This window comes from Sarcophilus harrisii, chromosome 1 (assembly GCF_902635505.1).
Source record: "Sarcophilus harrisii chromosome 1, mSarHar1.11, whole genome shotgun sequence".
NCBI lineage: Eukaryota > Metazoa > Chordata > Mammalia > Dasyuromorphia > Dasyuridae > Sarcophilus > Sarcophilus harrisii.
The window spans coordinates 93205250-93225812 of NC_045426.1; the positions used below are offsets into that span (position 1 = coordinate 93205250).

At 36.8% G+C, this 20563-nt stretch overlaps 1 protein-coding gene across 1 annotated transcript in view; it reads left to right on the forward strand.

Annotated features, from left to right (window-relative positions):
- The first annotated feature begins 755 nt into the window (after positions 1–755).
- PLPPR1 (phospholipid phosphatase related 1) overlaps positions 756–20563 on the forward strand; it is a 339917-nt gene continuing 320109 nt past the window's right edge. Inside the window, exon 1 of the mRNA XM_031961253.1 lies at positions 756–1122. The gene's annotated coding sequence lies outside the window, so the exon portion shown is untranslated. The remainder of the gene's footprint in view (positions 1123–20563) is intronic.

Genomic DNA, 20563 nt, shown 5'->3' on the forward strand with positions numbered 1-20563 from the left:
TCTTGTGCTGAGACATTCCATGCAGGAGCACATAGTGGATACACAAACATATTCCATTTAATGATCTACATAAATTGTATACCTTATGCACATAATGCTCTCATACATTGAATTGACCCTGAGCTTTGATTCAACATGACATCCATTTTACATGTAACAGTTTCAAGCTCTCTATCTCCTTCTATCCTCTATCTTTCTCCATCTCCCTTTCTCTGTTTTCTCACTCCCTCTGTATAGGATCCTCTCTCTTTCTCTCTGTTCATTTTCTGTCTCTCTCCCTTTGCTGCACCTTCATTCTCTTCTCCTTCTCCTTCTCCTCCTCCTCCTCCTCTTCTTCCTCCTCCTCCTCTTCCTCCTCCTCCTCCTCTTCTTCCTCCTCCTCCTTTTCCTCCTGCTCCTTCTTCTTCTTCCTTCTTCTCTGTCCCCTCCCTCTCACACATACAACCTCAAGTCTAATAATGGTCCCATGCAAACACAACTCACTCTAAGTACTAAGTCGTCCCACACACTTGTCTACTTGTAGTGGTAACACAACACGGCCTCTGATATTCTGCACACACCTGTTATGGTCGCACACATCCTCCTTCACACATTCACTTACAGAGGTACTTCCCCTATTGACCTCCAAAGGCCTCAGAGGGAACCCCCGCTCCGGGTGCAGCTTGTGCTCCAACTCTCGCTTTCTCTGCCTGAGTGAACACTTAGTGTCCTTCCTCTGAGCATGCGCAGCCCTCCTCCCTCCCCCCCCTCCCCTAACCCCTTCCCCACCAGCCTTTCCCTCTATTCCTTTTATTAAACAAACGGGAGATCCTGAAATCTGGAGCTTGTGCAAAAAGAACCGTGAGGAGGAAGAGAGAGGGATGATGGAGGAGGAATAATTGCAATCAACCACCCACCTCCGTCATATTCCAGACCCCCCTCCCTTTCTCTCTCTCTCTCATCAGTCACACACACACGCAGACACACATACTCGCACACTTGCACACTTGCATACACACGCGGGATATGCATTGGGTGAGGACTGTGTCCCTGGCCAACAGCCTGAATGGATCTTGCTACTCTTAGCCGGACAGCTGTGTGAGGGAACAGGGAGCAGGAGGGATCCGCAGCTGGAGGTTGGAGGTGAGCACCGGGCACAATGAGCCGAGCCGCGCCGGCCACCGGCCGCTCTCTCGGGATGCCGCGGCGGCAGCGCGTTTCGGGGCAGCTGGCAGTGGGAGGCTGCATGCCTGCGGGAGGGTGGTAGATGCGGACGGGCGAAAGGTGGCAACCCCACAGTGTAGCGCTCTTAGAGCAGAGAGGGGATGGGCATGGAGACTCAGGTCCTTGCGATATGAGGGAGGGAAAAAAGGGGAGGGGGAAGATGCTTTGGTTTCCGAAATGTCTCCGCCTGACAGGGGAAACTATGGGGTTTCTTTCCCTAAAATGCCCATAAACTTTTCCCCCCCTCTTATTTGAGGAAATGTGCAAACAAAGAAGGCTGGAAGGCTTCACTTTTCCTTCCCAACTCTCCCTTTCTCACCCACGCAGGCGGCTGGGTTCGTTTGCGATCTATAGTGTGTGGTGCGTGAATGTGAGATGAGAATCCGTGGCTGTGGGTGCTGGTGTGGCTGTGTGTGTGCGCGTGTGTGTGAGTGCACGCGCATCTCGGGCACTCGCGTGTGCGCGCTGCCCCAGGTAGCCAGATGATTCCCGTCGCACTTTCGCCTGCCTGGGTGGAGGGTCCGGGTTTCTCCGGAGATCCCCGCGGGACAAGTGGCTGGCTCTGATTTTCCTCCTGCCTGGCACCTCCCCAACTTCCCGCCCCCTTCTGCAGCGCTCGCCTGGGCTGGTCTTAGCGCGCGTGCCCGGGGCGGCGCAGGGCTGGGCGGACAGTCCCAGAGGGGCCGCCGAGGGTCTTCTCCCTCCTTGCCCCTGTCAGAAGCTACTAGGGTGAGACGCGGGTCAGCAGCGGGTGTGAAGGATGACTTAGGGAAAGGCTTGGTTCGATCGCCTTCCTGGAGAACCCGGCTCCTGCATCTTCCCGGGGTAGAGGTGTGCTGCCTGCCGCCGCCGCCGCTGTCCCTGATGCTGCAGCCCTAGCCTCTGCTACGCAGGATGTGGCTTTATCCCTGCTTCAGGGTTTGTGACACTCACACGTGTGGAACATCTTGGAGGAGGATTCTCGGTCTCTTCTTTTTCTTTGTGGGTGAACCAGTTCCCCCTCAACCACCTTTCTGAGCCCCCGCTGTTTGTTTGATAAGCACTTACCTTCTAGGCATCTGTTCAAGGGGAAAGGGTCAGGGTAATAGTTCCTTAACATGTAAGAGGCACCTGAAAGGAGGGGGTAGGGAAGGAGAGAGAGAGAGAGAGAGAGAGAGAGAGAGAGAGAGAGAGAGAGAGAGAGAGAGAGAGAGAGAGAGAGAGAGAGAGGAGAGAGGTGTATATCTACTATAGAGTGAAAGAAAGTCCAGAGGCAATACCTTTTTTTTTGAAACCGTAGAAATTGGGTCAGTGTGTGAAGAGAGCGCATTCCAGGACTGGGACAATGGGAAGAAGCTGCCTGGCAGAAGGAAGAGGAATGGGTCATTTCAATAACATGGGAGATTGAGCTTGTGAATAGAGGCCAGGGAAAACAAGGAGGTAAAGGAAGAGATTGATCACGTCTATTTTTTTGAGAATGGATTTAAATGATCATATCTGGACTATACAGAATTTAGTGTTGACCTTTGTTGAGCCAATCAAATCTCAGCATCTGTCACTTAATAAACTTGCTCCTTACTTTCAATGAGTTCTATTTTGTTGAGCCAAGGACTGATGTGGTAGATTAGGAAGAATGGGAAGACACAAGCTTATTGGGTTTTTTAATCCTAAAAAATGGTATTTGTAAAGAATTGTAGTCATTGGAAAACCAAAGAGTTAAGCCAACTTGAGATCAGATAGCATATTTAGACCCAGGAATGGAGGAGAGTTGGTGCTTTGCACAAGAGATGTTTGACAGAAGAAATTCCTGTTCTCTGAAGGAGGAAACCCTTTCCATTTTTTCATGACTTCCCTTGAGGAGGAGTTGATGTTCATCGAACTGAAGAAGAGATGCTGAGGGGTCTAATAATAAAAATCATTCTCACATGAAGGAAACCTTGATTGAAAAAGCTCTCTGTCTCTGTTGTCTCTCTGTCTGTCTCTTTTCTCTGTGTGAGAGAGAGAGAAACAGAGAGACAGAGAGACAAAGAGAGAGAGAAGCACATAGCGTATCATAAAAATAACTGAGACTGTAAATTTCTCAGGAATCTACAAACACAGAAGCCTAAAGTATTTAGAAACAACTAGAGAACCTTTTCAGGGGGACTTCTGGCTTGAGATGGGCAGGAGGGAGGATTTAAAAATAATTGTCAACATATGTCCATTTTTATTTTTCGTGAGTATTTTCAACATCTTTCTTGCTATGGTTGGCAAGAAAAAAAATCAAGATTTTTTTTCCATCCCACAGGCTGTTTTTCTCTTCTACTCAACATATTTCCTCCTACTTCATCTGTCAATTAAACTTTCGTCCCTTCTAGCCAGAGTTGTTTGTAGCATGTGCCTAACTTTGTGTTAGGCTTCCTGAGGAGCTCTATCCTGAAGATATTTGCAAATTAGTTGTAGAGATGAGATCCACATACCTGAAACCCTCAGAAAGCAAAGCAGGGAAATGCATAAGGGAGTACAAAATTGTGTAATATGTGGGCATTTATTTCAGAGAAAGCAGAAATTAATGAAGACAGAAGAATTCAGCGAAAATAACAAACCTAAATTGAGTCTTAAAGACTTTTAATTCAAGCATTTATTAACCAACTTCTATGTCCAAAGCCCTGTGTTAAGCTCTGTGGGGTACAAAAACAATCCGTATCTTCTCTTCTTAGTAGAGGGAACAGCATGAAACAAAGCAAGAACGATCATTCTATGTGTGGGCAATAGTGAAAATACTTGCATGACTAAAGGAGAAGTGATATTAGTGAATAAAATATCATTGGAGAGGTTAAAGGAGAGAGGGCACATTACAAAGGAACTTGAATCCAGGACGGTGTTGATGCTCTTTTAGGCAATAATGAAGTTTTTTTTTCTTTTAAACAGTAGTGACAATATAAAAGCAGAATTTCAGAAAAATTTGCATGATGTCAGTAATATATAGAATAAATGGGAGATGAGAAGGGACAAAAACAGAGATGGAACCTGCTGCAGGAATATAAGTATAAAGTGATAATGCCCTGGTTTAGAATAAGAGATAATAGACATGGAAGGGACCTCTGGACTGCTATTTCAAATCCCTTATTTTGCAGATGAAGAAATTAAAACCCAGAGAACTGAAGGAACTTACTGCCCAAGGTCACAAAAGTACCCAGGTTTTCTGACTTTGAAATTGATGCTCTTTTCACTATGTTTTGAAGGCAAAACAGTTGATCAGGAATGAATTATAAAATGATAGAAATAGGAATGGAAAGAACATTTTAATGAAGGAATGGTGGTGACACATTGAGTGTAGGAAATGAAAGAGAGAAAAATAAAAGCTAACTCCTAAGTTGCCTGTCTGGGTGACTGAGAATTGTAGAGTATTTGATCATTCATTAATTATTTATTAGGTGCAATTATTTAATATGTGCAAATTACTGTGATTGGTAATGTGAAAATAATTAAATATGGTCCTTCTCTTCTTGGATCTTATATTCTAGAAGGAATGATAAAACACATGCAACAAATATAGCAACTATGGTTTTGAATAAAATATAATGAGAGCCTAAGGAGATAAAGTGCTATGTGATGTTAGAAATCTGTCTGGAGAAATCAGGAAGACTTGCTAGAGAGGTTGAATTTTGAGCTTAGAAAAACTGTTAAATATTCAAAAAATGGTTAAAGGAAGGAGAATTTTCTAGGTCACTTTAAAAAATAATCATAATTAGGAAGCAAAATTATTTTGGGGTTGAAAAAGCTATATTAGCTTTGAGTATGTTGAATTTCAGTTGATCATGGGATATTTTATTTGTCATATGTTAAAGACAGTTGGTGAAATGATTGATAGAAGTCAAAACTTTGAGTAAGAGGCCAGAGATAGAATTTTTTGGGGAAATAGTGACAGTAGTTAAGGATGGGAGAGTGAATAAGCTAATTAAGCAAGAAAAAGGGGGGCTGGGTAAAAAAAAAAAAATAGGACCAAAGATTTAACTTCAGTGGGTGCCAAGAAGTTAAAGGAAAAATGAGTAATGTCAAGAATGAAAACAGACAATGAAATAGAAATGGGATAATGTGGTGGTGTGAGAAAATATGGAAGAATTTCAATGAGTGAGAGGATGGGGAAGATAATTAATCACGTGAAATCCTTCAAATTAAACAACCTTTTGTGCACAATCAAAAAGAATAAGAACAAAAAAGAGGCTTTTGGGGGGGGGGGATGTTCCAGTAGAATGGTGTGGTCACAGAATCAAAAGATAGAATCTTAGAAATTTTCTGGCCCAAACCCCTCATTTTACATGTGAAGAAATTAAGTCTTAATTATGTACTAGAGTTGCCACTAGAGCCATACAAAGATCCAGATGGTTCCTGCCTTCAAAGTGTTTCCAGTCTAGAAGTAAAGGATATCTAATTATCTCTGAAGTCTTAGTCACTAACATTAAACTTAATGTTTAAAAAGAAGCATTGTTAGTTTACAGGCTCATTGAGAATCACTGAGCTGAAAGAGCTCAGATGTGATCTGATTCCTCTTATACTCAATGAAAAATTCCTTTTTCATGACCACCATTCTGCAGGCAGAATTTGCCTGAGCACTTCAAGTGAGGGGGGGGGGGGAGACTCTCTATCTCCAGAGATAATCCATTTAGAATCATTTAGAAAGATCTAATTGTTAGGAAGGTGTTTCATTCATTCATTCATTAGTTTGTTCCTTTGTTTTTTTTCATTCATTTATTGCTAGTTTGTCTCTCCTCCAACTTAGGTTCTTTAAAGTTAAAAAGAACCGCTCTTTCTTTTGCCCACAAAGCCAAGCAGAACAACTTGAATATACCTCTTTCATAAGAAAGCCCATCAGATACTTATAGGCTATTATCATGTCCCTTCTTGCAGTGGATTTATTGCAATGAGATGATATGACTCAGCCCCTTTCTGAGCTGAATGACTAAATAATCTTCTTGAAAGTCCATTCCTTAAACACTCAAATACAGCTTGCAGCTCAATCAGGATATGTCCAACTTTGTTCATTTATGATATCAATGGTTGTAGATGAAAATGGTTGACTTCCCTCAGGATACTATAAAATGTGTTCTAATATTTATTATTTTACTTTTGATCATTTGCAAGATGTCACATTCTAGGATTGTGTATTTTTTCTAGGTAAAATGTTAAAGCCATCTTGTGCATGGGGAAGAGAATCAGGAGTCTGAAAAAAAAAGTTTTTTTTTACAAAGGAGCCAAAATAAATTCATCTTACTATAGAATTGAGTCTGTGTCTGTTCAGAATTAAATTATTAAAGCAAATATATGGATCACCAACTTTGGAGTTAGTGGCAAAAAGATGTATGTATGTAAGAATTTCTGAGGTCAACAACATAGGAACACAATTGCCCTTCTTCATCAATAGGGGTTGATATCGCTCTTAAACACAGTGGAAATATACAACTACCTATATGACAAGATTCAGGGATAAAAAGAAAACCAGTGCTTGGACAAAATAATTCATTTTACTCTTTTTCTGAATCCTCCCACTCCTACTGATTTTCCACCTAAGATTCATTCCCTTAGCTTCAAATTTTATTTCCATATAGGAATGGACCTATGGAGAAGTAGCACTTCAAATCTGAAGCAATTATTTATCCTGTAATAAATGAATAAGCTCCTTTCCTGAGATGAGAACACCCAAAATACTGAATATTTGAAGGGATGGAAAAGTTAGGGAATTGGTAAATAATGAAAAATTTAGGGTGCCATAAGGGCAGCTAGTTGACACCATGGATAGAATTCTGGGTCTGAAATTAGGAAGATTTTGAGTTCAGATTTGCTCTTAGACACTTACTAGCTATGTAAAGTTGGGCAACTCACTAAACCTTGTTTACCTCAATTTCCTCATCTGTAAAATGATCCAGAGAAGGAAATGACAAAGCATTCTAGAAAGTGTCAAGAAAATCCCAAATGGGATTATGAAGAGTTGAACACAACTGAAACAATGGAACAAAATACACAAACTGGGATCACTAAGGCCTAAGGCCCTACTTCAATTTTCCTAAAACCAACCCTATTGAAAACCAAATGAAATAATGAATAATTTGGAGGCAAGAAGATCAAAGCTCAGTTCCTTACTAGTTGTGTGATCATGGATGCATCAATTAACCTATCTGAGCTTCAATTTCCTCATTTGTAAAATAGAATCATATCTACAGTGATATAGAAAGATAGACAGACATGTCTATAAAGTGACTACCTTCTAGTTTTCAAGGCAATTCAAATGCCATCTTCAGGCTTTTCTGATCTTTTCTCTTCCTTGAACCATTACCTCCTTTCCTTCACTGGTAAAGATCTTTTCTCTAAGGTGGCACTGAAAAAAAAAGTACTGATAAAAATATTTGGGTAATGAATAAATCTACCACACTAAATGGGTGATTCATAGGATCCTAGAAACTGCTTCTAGAAATCTACTTAAGAATGTCATGTTGTCCTTGTGAAAGGCTTAGACCTTAGGCTAATGAGTGAGATAATCTTTTTAAAGAAAATTCAAGTCTATTCAGCATGCTGAAAGTCTTTTTTATAAGTGAACCCCACAAGCCCACCTGAAGTAAGAATGATACTTTGATATCTTCTCTAGAACTAGGTTTATTGCCATGAAACCCAGCAATGGTTTCACTCAAAGGAAAATGGAGTAAAAGAATCATAGGGCGATCCATTTCAGTGAGTTACCAGATTTTATTTTACCTAAATGTAAGACAGCCCCACTCCATTATTAAGTACTTTCATCAAATATTCACTTAGCTTGGCAGCAAGCTAATGGTGCCCAGCTTCTTATGTAGAGATAAGATAAAGAAAATTATTGAAGCAGTCCAATAAAAATGTCAAATCTCAAGTTATTTTAAAATAAAATAGAATCTTTAACTGAAACACCAACATCCCTCTTATTAGATTCCTGTCACTTAATATGGGCAGGGTTTTTTTTTTTTTTGTAGAAGCAAAATCTAGGACTGTCAAATATAGAGAGACATTTAAAAATGTAAGAGTTTTTAGATGGTCAGAAGAAAGAAGCAATTAACCAGATTTTCATTTATTTAAATGGAGTAGATAAATAAGTCTGTCTCCTAAAAGCCTATATCTAGAGTGCCTCAGTAATGAATTAGAAAGGAATATGCTGACTTATTCTAAAATCCTTTTTAAATACCCCTTCTAGAAAACAGATCAGATCCCTGATGAGCTCAAAGGAGGGATCAGTTCACGAAAAACTCTAACTGCTGGATAGTTGCATTTTGTGCTCAGCATCTCTCGGATCTTCCTGGTTCAGAAGCTTATGGGAAGTAAGCCAAAAGTATTATTGACTAATCAATGGAGTATTAAAAGGATAATGTTAAAGGTGAAAATGAAGGGCAAGTAAAGACACCTTGAGTGAAGAAAGCGAACAAACATTTAAAATTCTACATGAACAAAAATGATGGAATTTTTTTTACGTTTATAAAGGCTTTTAGATATATTACCTCCTTTGATCTTTGTAAATGGATCCACTCATTCCTCCTGATTCTCTTTTGGAGCCAAACATAATAAGTTTGCTCATTCTTCCACCTGGCAGAACTTCAAATACCTGAAGAAAATTATTGTCTTTTTTAAGACTTCATTTCTCCATGCTAACTATTACCATTGAGATGATTCTAAGTAGGTTCTACAAGAATTATCCCTATTTTACTAATGAAGGGGAATCAGGGGTCACAGAACTAAAAGGTGTCAAAGGCAGAATTCAAATCTAGGTCTTTCTTGATCCCATGTCTAGTTTCTTTGCCACTTTAATATGCTGCTCATCATGTGTTAAAGCACACTCTATTGGTAATAAACTTATTTGTTTTTAAAGAGTAAAGGAAAACAAGAAAATGTATTTATTCCTTAAACAACATACACTCAATAGTTATTAAATATCTACTATTTTCAACACAATGTTATGTACAAAAATAGTCATTATTTCAAAGGAACTTACCCTTCATTGAAAACTTTCTTTTCTTTCCTTCTCCTCCCCTTCCCTTCCCTTCCCTGGCTTTCCTTCCCTTCTTTTCCCTTTTCCTTTTTCATCTTGTCTTTTTTAAATTTTATTTTCTTGTCTTCTTTAATCTTTCTTTCTTTCTTTGATTCCTTCTTTTTTTAACAGAACTTTTGATTTCATCAGAATTGGTCTGGGATAGAACTTGAATCCCAAACAACTCTTCATGACTATCAGGCTAACTTCCTATCCACTTCACCAGGCTGGTATTTTAAATGTTTGTTTTGATGAAGAGAAATGTATGTTTAAGCACCCAGATAGGAGATAAAATCCACATTACATTTCTTTAAGAATATAATTTACCCCTCCTCCATGAAGAAGCTTTCGAAATTTAGTTTCACTTTTTAAAATTGTCTTTGAATTTAAAAAAATCATTTGCACAACAAGATATACCATGATCAATTCTGATGGACACCTCTCTTTTCAACAATGAAATGATTCAGGCCAGTTCCAATGGTCTTGTGATGAAGAGAGCCATCTACATCCAGAGAGAGGACTGTGGGAATTGAGTGTAGCTCACAACATAGCATTTTCTCTTATTGTTGTTTGCTTGCATTTTATTTTCTTTCTCATTTTTTCTGTTATGATTTGATTTTTCTTGTGTAGTGAGAAAATTGTATAAGTATGTATGCATATATTGGATTTAACATATACTTTTACCATGTTTAACATATACTGGATTACTTGCATCTTGGGAAGGGAGTGAGGGGAAGGGGAGGAAAAATTGGAACACAAGGTTTTGCAAAGGTTAATGTTGAAAAATTATCCATGCATATGTTTTGAAAATTAAAAATCTTTAATTAAAAAAATAAAGTGAAATTTTAAAAAGTCAGTTGCATAGCAAGATTACAATGTATTTAGTTTAAAGATAGTAGTAAAATAAATAATTTGGTTTTCACCAATTGGATTATAATATATAACAAAAAAATTGCATAATTATTTTCCTGTAGTTTACTACATCCCCCCTCATGCTTAAGATATGTTCTCTTTGGAGACATATACCCGCATAATGCACAAGAATGGTGAATTTAGAGGTATGGAATCTGGATTTGAATGTGGCTTTTAAGACTTTTAAGCACTTTAACAATGATTAAGTCAGTTAGCACTTGATTTTCTCATTTTTAAAATATGGGTGGTACTATCTGGCCCATCAATCTTACCAGGGAAAAAGTTATTATTCAAAAGTTCACACCTCCCTTTCCCTCTCTCCCAACACACATTCTTTTTGTAATTTTAGTATACAAATGACAAACTGGTTTTTTATTTTTTAAATGTTGTACAGGTCTGATAATAAATAAAATTACTATTGTGACTATTAAAGTCACTTTAAAATTTTTTAATGAATAAAATCTGTTATTTTTGTGTCTGTATTAAAAATCATACTCACAAACAATATTAGAATGTTATTATATAGCTCTAAATGCTAAAACATCCAACATGTGAGTAAGTTGCTTTTCTCTCTCAGTTTCCTCATACATACAAACAGGGTTTGGACTCAGTGATCTCTAAGGCCCCTTTTGTTTCTAAATTCCATGATCCAATAAAATTACATTTCCTAACCTGACATTTTACTTTTCTGCATTTGTTTTTGGTTTTGGAAGATGGCTACTATCTTAGAAGAGCTAGGGGAGCCACTACTTTCAAATCATTTATCATTTTGAACCTCTGGGATTTTGCCTTGATCTAGGTATAGTCACCTGTTTCCAGTGGTTCCTTGACTACCTTCTGAGTTGATCTCCATTTGTGGCTCAATTGTTTTCTACTATCCTGAACCTCACTCCAGCATCAATCATGGTGGTGGTATTTGTGATTTTTCTCCTATAAGTTTATTTTTACTAATGCTGAAGCTTATTTCCTTTCCCACTATTTCTTATTTGGATGTCTCTAAACATTTTGAAGCTGCATTCATATTTAGCACATAATTCCCTTTTCTTTTGTTGCTGAGGCTGCAGATTTGACCATTTTTCAATTTTTACCTTTTTTTTTTTTTTTTTTTTTTTTTTTTTTTTAATGCAGAAGAGTGATCTCAGCATCCCCCAGCAGAAATCCTTGCAGTATTTCTGGACACTTAGGTGTAACAGAAGCTTCCTATTTTACAAGACTAAGTTACATATCTCATTTTAATGATATCTCAGGTCTCAGACCACTGACCAGGTTGTGTATTCTCTCTCAGTTAATATCATTCAGCCCCGCAAGGATGTATAATTTCATCAGTATGAACATTCCTTCCAATGATGATAACCACAATTTATTTATGCAGTAGATGGCCCTTCTGTGACTCAAAATTTCATTACTCAGCTCCTAGATTCTTTGAACTTATTTAGACTGGACTTTGGACAACTGTTTTAGCCCAAGACCACAATTATCATAATAACTAGGTGGACAGTGGACAGAGTATGAGCTTGGAGTCATGAAAATCTGATTTCAAGTCCAGTCTCAATGTTGATTCAGTTTTCTAACTATAAAATGGAAATAATAATTACCTATCATACAAAGTTATTGTTAGGGATATATGAGATAATATTTGTAAAAGAATTTAGCACAATACCTGGCATAAAGTAGGTGTTTAATAAATGCATCTTCCCTCCTCTCCCTCCTTTAATCTAGTAAAAGACTTTCTAACATAATCCCACTCATATAGTCTCTGAGAATCCAGGGCCATCTCCTTGTCACAAGAAAGATAGGAGAAAGACTAGTTCACATTATCATTTGAAAAACATTGAATCTCATTTAGAGTTAAGCTGTTTTCCTCAATGCTTTTGTCCAAATGTTTTCCATAGAAGTTTTCTATTGTCTGCAATATTATTCAAGGAAAAGATAATATAACCTAGGGATAGGAGAATAAGATCCCCTGAATCACAATAGCACTTCTAGGCTTACACAGCACTTTCTAGACTTATTTTATTTCTTTCATCTTAACATTCTATCAAGGTAATACTATAGTAACATCTCCAACTATACTGTCCTTATCCCACTATAAAATTGGACTTCACCTCTGGAAGCTCCATGGGCTTTGATAGGCCAGATCTGACCTTATCTTATTTAATTCCTCTATGGTAGTCATTTGACATATTTAGCCTTGTCACAAATGTATGCATATGTATCTTCTATCCCTATTCAATTCTTTTTTTGTATTTTATTATTGCATTAGAATGCAAGTTTTTATGGCCAGGAACCTCTCAGCATGCTTTTATTGGTATTCCCAGCACTTAGCAACGTACCTGACACATAGTTAACACTTAACAAATATATCATCATTTCTTTCCTTCTCTTTCTTTCTTTGTCCATTCCTTCTTTCCTTCCTCTCTTCTTCCCTTCCTTTTTTGTTTCCTTTCTTCTTTCCTTCCTTTTTTCTTTCTCTTCCCTCCCTTTCTACATCCCTTTCTCTTTCTCTCTCCCCCTCATTTTACAAATGAAAAACTGAGGCTGAGAGATATAAAATTTCTTTATTTGGTCTTATTCTCAGGTTAAAGCAAAAATCTAAGATTTATAGAAAATTTATAGAAAACTAACTAGAGAAGTTAGTGCAATCTTGAGTTTTATTATTATGTGGAACAGTAACCAGGGGAAAATAAAAGACACCTACACCTACACACACACACATACACACACAATACAGACAGATTCTGCAGCTCAGAACCATCATACAGTGGAAAGATCTCTGTGGGAGTTACTCAGAGTGAGGTTGGAGAGGAAAGTCTTAAACCTTAAAGGTGAATTTGGTTGAGGCAGACAACTGGCACCAGATGTGGGAGGGAGCAGTCTTAATAAGATTCACATATGATGAGAACATTATCCAGGGTTGCTTGTTGATGCCAGATGCAGGTAAAGGAATTTCCATATGGGACCAGAAATTGAACGACAATCCAAGTTGGTAACCAGGATTGTAGATGAGGATATTAGTACGCAGTCACTGCAGTCACCAGGAACCTCACTCAATCAGGAATTGAGGTTTTTCACAGGATCAGAATAAATCAGGACAATGGGAAAGTGTTTCTCTGTTTCTCTAGTAATGTTTCCATTAAACTATATTTCCTTAAATTAAAACATTGTACTAGTACACACACACACACACACACACACACACACCATTCCTTGTGTACTAATCTCCTCCCTTTTTTCATAATGTACTTCATCCCTAGTCTAATGGCTGTTCTTTGTCAGTTGTCAATAACTTTGGGTGTAATGTAACCCATTTTGGTCAACTGAGCTTTGATGTCTTGGCAATGGTTCTCTATTTCATACTTAATGCTACTTTTCAGTGACTTTAATATTCACCAAATTGGGGAGAAGTGCCACCAAACACCCATCAGAATTCATTTGTATTTTCCAAGTAGGACAAAGACCAAAGGAATGAAGAATGAATAAGGATTTGAGAACTAGGGAATATATTTCAAAGGACATTTGCTAGGGCTTATGGCTTGGTTTGGAAAAGAAAAGGAAAAGGAAAAAAATCTAATGACACTGAAAACATGGTCACTCTTGGCATTGCTAAAAGTACAGAGGTTGGGAATGGACAGTGTATGAGATGTCTCATGGTGGCTCTATCTGACCTTCTCTATCCCACCTTTTCCAAGGAATGGATATAGGACCCTAGTAATTGTCTAAGTTGTCTATGAATGAAGCAACCAGTAAACTCAAAGCTGGTCTGTAATTCTCTCCCTCGCAATGAAGTAGAACATTTGCTTTTTTCTCATTAATTAATAACAGTAAATTACCCCCTAACCATGGGACAAAGGAGAATGTAAACTTTGTCATTTGACTAAATTCAGGACATGTACCTTTCAAAATTTGTACATTAGAGCCTATTACTATAATTACCCTGATTAACATGAGAAAGTCACATCTCCCAAAACATAACATCTACATATATTAAATACTTGACATAATGCAATATGGAAATTACTAGGAAGCATATTTTAGCTAAGTATAAAGAAGCACTTTTTAACCATTAAAAATTCAATTCAAATTAAACAAATGTTTATCCATCATACACTACGTGCAAAGCATTGTTCTAGGCACTGGGGATAAAAAGACAAAACTGAAGTAGTCCTTGTCTTCAGGGAACTTTTATTCTTTGGGGGATTAAAATGTATGCACAAAGTAATAAAAGTACTTCATGATGGAAAAAGCACTAACAACTTAGAGGATCAGGAAACACTTCCTAAAGGGGATAGCAAATGGGTTGAACTTTGAAGATAGAGGAGAAGAAAGTGCATTCTATGTATTTGAGTTGGCAAGTCTAATTCAGAGAAGAGCATAAAGTCCAATTAGGTCCATAACATGGAGTGCATCAAGGAGAATGATATAGAATATAATAATAATATAACATAATAATATAGAATCCCTAGGTTAACAATTATTAATGACTCCACAGGGTCATAAAATCCTTTTAGCTTAGTAAGTAAGACTTTCCACATTGCACATCTTTATCTCATATGACTTATCTTCATGAGCCTTGTATTCAAGCTAACATGGGCTAGCTGTTCCCTGGACCCATTCAATTTCTCACTTTCTTGCATATGCATAAGACATTTTCCTTGTTTTGATTGTACTTTCTCATTGTATTTTCTCAGAATCTATGCCTTTTAAAGTTCCACTCTGGTAATGTAATGCTAGAGAAACTGAGGCAAGACAGAGATTGGTTTTTAATAATTTAATGTGGAGAGTTTTAGACTAGCAGAGGCCAGCCAGCTTCATGGGACTCTTGTCTCAAAACATTCAGCAGCGAGCAATTAATTCAGAAGACTTTTATAGCTAGGGGAAACAAAGGCAGATAGTTAGGGCAAGGATACTGGGTGGGGGACAAGCTATAATTCTGGAAAAGAATCATAACTTAGTCCTGACAGGATGGGATCAAAATAAGAAGGTCAGAGGGCAGGAGACAATGAGGCTAAGGGCAATACTCAAAGAAGGGAGAATTATCCCAGCAGGCATTGGAGATAAGATACCTGGAGTTTTTTGACTCAATGATATTTCAGAGCCTCTTTTCTAACCTAATTTCCCCATTCCTAAGAAACAAAGGAGTGAGGCTATAATAATTTTATTCAGGGGATAATCAGGGAAACTGAGGCACAGCAGTAACAACTTCTAAGAATCAGTCAATTAATAAACAATAAACATTTATTTAGGACCTACTGTATGACCCTGGGCAAGTCACTTAACCTTCTTTAACTCAGTTTCTCTATCTGTAAAGATAGCTAGAGAAGGAAATGGCCAACCACTCCAATATCTTTATCAGGAAAACCCCAAATGGAGTCATGGAAAATTAGACACAATTGAACCACAACAACTATGTGCCAGACTTTGCTAGGTTTTGATTATAGGAGTTCAAAGAATGAAATAACCCCTCCTTACATTCAAATGAGGGAGACAATAAAGACTCTACTGATCCTCTAAGTTGTTAGTGATTTCTGCCCTCTTCAACTTTTCTTTAATGAAACATACTTGCAGAGTCCTAACTTGGAATTTTTATGACTGAGATAGATACAAACTGAACTGGAGTAAGAAATTTAAAGCATGTGGTTAAATTAGGGCAGAAGGATTCAGGATATCCCCTCAGGTTGAGAAAGGGTACACCCCCAGAGACAGTGGTTCAAGAACACTTTAAGGATCCACTAGGGCAATCAAGAAAATAACCTTGAGGTTTACCTTGAGGTAAACAAGGTTAAGTGACTTGCCCAGGGTCCTACAGTGGGTCCTAAATAAATGCTTATTGTTTGTTAATTGACTGATTCTTAGAAGGTGTTACTGCTGTGCCTCAGTTTCCCTGATTATCCCCTGAATAAAACAGGTAACCTCCTATTCTTGCTAATTAACAGGTAACAATTATTCTTGCCAAGATATATTGTTTTCATACCAATAAAATCTTTCACATATTCTCTGCTAATCTAAGACTGATGCTGTTGGATAAGTCATGTAACTTCATTACAGTTATTTGTGTTCATGTTTTATCCCACACAATTCAACCCTGGGATACAAGTTTGTTGGGATGAAGAATGTTTCATTTTTGGTTTTGTATATCCAAGTGCCTTGCATTCACCAGGGGCTGAATAAATATTTGTTGAAGTGTTTATTTCAATTAAGAAGCAATGAAAGCTAGATTGTGGAGAGTTTTAACTATCAGGTTAAGAAAGTTGCATTTTATCCCAAAAGCAATAGGTAGCTACTGAAGGTTTCTGATTTAGTATGAGTGACTTGCTAAAGCTTATGTTTTAGGATTATTAATTTAATAGCTAATATATAGGAGAGATTGGAACTGGGGAGAAACTGGAAGCCTGGAAAGCAATTAGAAGGCTCTAACAGTAATCTGATGAAAGGTTATAAGAATCTGAATTAAGGTGATGGTGCTATGAATGTATGAAGAGACCAGATAAAACAGATATGAACGTAAAATTGAGAAAATTTGGTAATTGGCCTGATATGGCAAATTAGAATAAAATAGAAAAGAGTCAAAGATGACTTTTAGGTTTCAAAAGTGGGAACCTGGAAGATTAGTATTGCTAAAAACATAACTAGGCAAGTTTCAAGGAAGGCTGAGCTTGTACACATTGAGTTAGAAATACTATTCAGATACCGAAATGGAAATGTACAGAAAGACACTGGAAATTCAGAACAGGAGTTCATTAGGGAAATTATATTAGTATAGATAAATTTTTGAATCTTTTTAACATTGAAAATTGGACCACAGGAGCTGAAGAGGGCACCAAGAGAGATTATATAGAAAGAAGACCCAAGAGAGATCTTAAGGGACACCAAATAGTAGATAGGAGATATGCATTGTTCTAATAAAGGAGATTAAGTAGGAACAGCTGAACAGTTAGGAGGAGAAATAATAATGGAAGCTAAATGAGGAGAAAATATCCAGGAAAATGATGTGGTCAATGATGTCAAAGAAGCCAAGTAGATTAAAAATTAGAAAAGCCCACTGAATTCCGTAGTTAAGGTCATTGACAAGCCTGAAAGGAGAAGCTTTAGTGTCAAAGACCATAGTACCAAGATCTGAGTAGAAAGTGATGAAATCGAGCAATGACTTCAACTAACTGTGAAAAAGAGAAGAATCATGAAACAAAAGATTGAAGCGATCTTCAAAAAGTGACATCAAAAACAGAAGCAAGCAAAGTGGGGAGGGGGAAACCTGGGAGTTTGTATGTGACAAGGAAGGAACCAGTGAAGAAAAGGATTTTGAAAATGTGAAGAAGTAGGAATTAACCCTGCCCAATCCTAAACAATGTTATTGGAAGGTTTTTTCTTTTTTTTTTTTTTTGGTGGGGGAGGGTTGTTTATTTTGTTTTGTTTTGTTTCAATTTTTGGTGAGAAACTGTATTTGCCAATCCTAGAAGAAATGTTATTTTACTTTTATTTCTGTTTTAAAAACATTTTACTTTGGACTACTGATATAGTTTATAATAACTATATATAATCTACTAATTTGGAGTTAGCATCTTTCTAAATGTTAAAAAATTGATGTTATATCTATAAAAATTTGCTTTTAAATCTAAAAGCAGCATCTTTTAAAGGAGAACAATGTAGCAAGTGCAGAGATGAGTCCTTTAATTCATATTTTGGGTCAGGGTGCTAGTGGAATTAGATTGATCTTAACTTCAACAATTGCCACACTATCAACTAGTACTATTATCTGTGCATCAAATATGAGGCAGTTTGAGTTAACTTTGCCTGCAGGTTGATTGGCCTGGAATCCAACTATGAGTATTTTGGGCACCAGATATATAATAACAATTGTAGGCTTTAAGAGCCAGAGCTCCTAAGATACTTCCTTGTGGGCTATTTCATCTATTTTTATCTCCTTAGGAACTACTTTTACTACCTTATGGGAGATTTTAACCTGAGGGTTGTTGAATATGGTTTTATTTTTTTTAAAAATGCATCTCTGAATCCTCCGGGGTTCAATGCACTAGGCATGGAACTACAACCAGGAAAAATGACTTCTCTAGCTATTGTCATCCTTTCTGGTTATAATTTACACTATGTAGTTTTGAGTTGAGTTCAGAACTTTAAATTAGGTAAAGCTAGAGCTTGGGAACCTAGAATAACAGTACTATGCTATGGGAAATAGATTGAAGATTAAAAAAAAAAAAAGGGTAGGATATAGATTCTACTCATTATCTATGACAATAATATCGATGCAAGGCTCCAGTAATTGTCTAGGGTATCTGAATTAAGCTACCAGCTCAATTCCCTGACGTTATTTTCCTTCTATCTTTTTGTGAGCTGGTACATTTGTCTTTTCCCATTCATCAATAACAACAGAGAGGAGAAATGCATATATGTAGGAAATAAATGTCTCACTTTGTGTGAATGTTGTGAATTTTTATGTGATACTTAAAAGTACATTTTAATATTGCTTCCATTATATTAGAAAGGTCTTTTTCTTTGGATACCATGATAGCAAGTACTATAGAAATGTTCACATAGATAGATTGAGAGGAAAGGTTAGCTTATTCATTCAAGCAAGACATGGTAACAGTGAAATGAAATGTATTTGTGCTGAAAATTCAAGATTTCCTAGGGGTGGTCTTTTTATTAATAATCCTGAATTATAGTGAGTGGTTGAGAGCCTACATTTTACATTAAATGTAACACATAATCAAATTGCATCCACTATAATTAGCCAAAAAGAAAATCAGTACAGGATAAATGCAGTTTAGCTCACTTGCCTTACCATCAGAGCCTACCTTGCCTGTCTATATTCTCACTGGTCGAAGTTTTCAAGCAATAGCTTGCAGGCAAACCCATAAGCTCAAATGTTTTAATACTGAATCTAAAGAACTATCTCCTGGGGGTGCCAAGAATTGAAAAAGTTTCTGACTTTTTTACTAACATTTGTACTAATTAGAAAATCATTGTCTTTGTGGCTTATATCACTGTTGTAAAAGTCAGATAATATCTCTGGATCTGGGGTTTAGGGGAAAGCTTTAGTTTTCATATACACAAATAATTTTATATTTTTATGATTTTTGGGTTAGATTCCTATATATTCCTTGCAACTCTCACTTTAAACATAATTTTCAAAATGAAACTATTTTTAAAAATTAAAAAACGATATGAAATTATGGAAAATGCTTTCTTACAACCTAAAGAAAAATATCCTCTGTTGTTTATTTCATAGAATGTTAGAGCTAGAAAAGACTCTTGGAAATCACTAAATTTAATTCTGTCATTTTTATAGATGTGGAAACTGAGTCCTAGATGTCACTTAACTCATGAGTAGCTGAGTGATAACTAGGACCTAAATTTCTAGATTCCCAATCCAAAGATCTCCCTACTATCCCCACAATGCTTCTCTTTATGTATAGTTCTGACTTCTTCTCTGTAACAGTTTTTTGCAATAATAACAGCTACAACAAGTGTCACAAATTCAATATATTCCCAAAGTTAGAATTTCAAATAAAAGACAAATCATGTTCAAGAACTTCATATCATGGTTTTGTTATCCCTGTTAAAATGATTATAGTTAAACTTGCCTGATTAGGGGAGATGTCTGACACAGAAATTATTTCCCTAGGCATTTCTAAAGACAAACAATAAGTTACTGTGAGCAGGGCTGGCCCTAGATACATAGTTTTTATAAGGTTTGAACTAAAGGACAAAGAAAATTCCTCCCTTTTCCTATATGTAAATTATATTTACAAGTCTTTCATCCTGGCCCCTTCTCTGACAAGTCTTTAAATTTCCTCCTTCAGAATCATTCTTTTTGTATTAGAAAACATACAATAGTTTTCTCCAGAAGATCACTGTTGAAATGCATATATTGTCCAGGAGAGAAGAGAGAGAAATTTAGGGTTTTCCATTAGCACATTAAGGGTTATTAACACATTAGTTTATCAGATTATCTAATTGTCACCTGGAAAGATGAAGAGGCATACAACTCTGGCATTTATCAGATCTGGGAGAGATCTGTTAGTCCTTTCATGTTCTAACTCATAATCCCAGTGTAAGGTCTTTCTTAAACAGGCAAATAATCCATTAAGAAATAAGTGATGATCCTTTACCATAGAAATATAAAAAGGATGCTGATTCATGAATTTCTTAATTGTTCTCACTTAACTGTGTAAATTAGATACTATTCTTTCTTTATTATGAGATGTAACTTTGCAGACAATAGACCTCCAATGACCATGTACACTGCCTGTGTTTGATAAGGTCTTTGTATCTCAACCAGCAATTTCTAGTTATTTTTTCATCATATTTTATTTAGTGATACTAATTTTATGTTTTGTGCTTTAGAAATTAGCACATTTAAGGAAGTAAAAACAGGCAAAAAGAAAGGGACATTTAATAGCAAAGTTTAAAATATAGTCTTTAAAATATAGT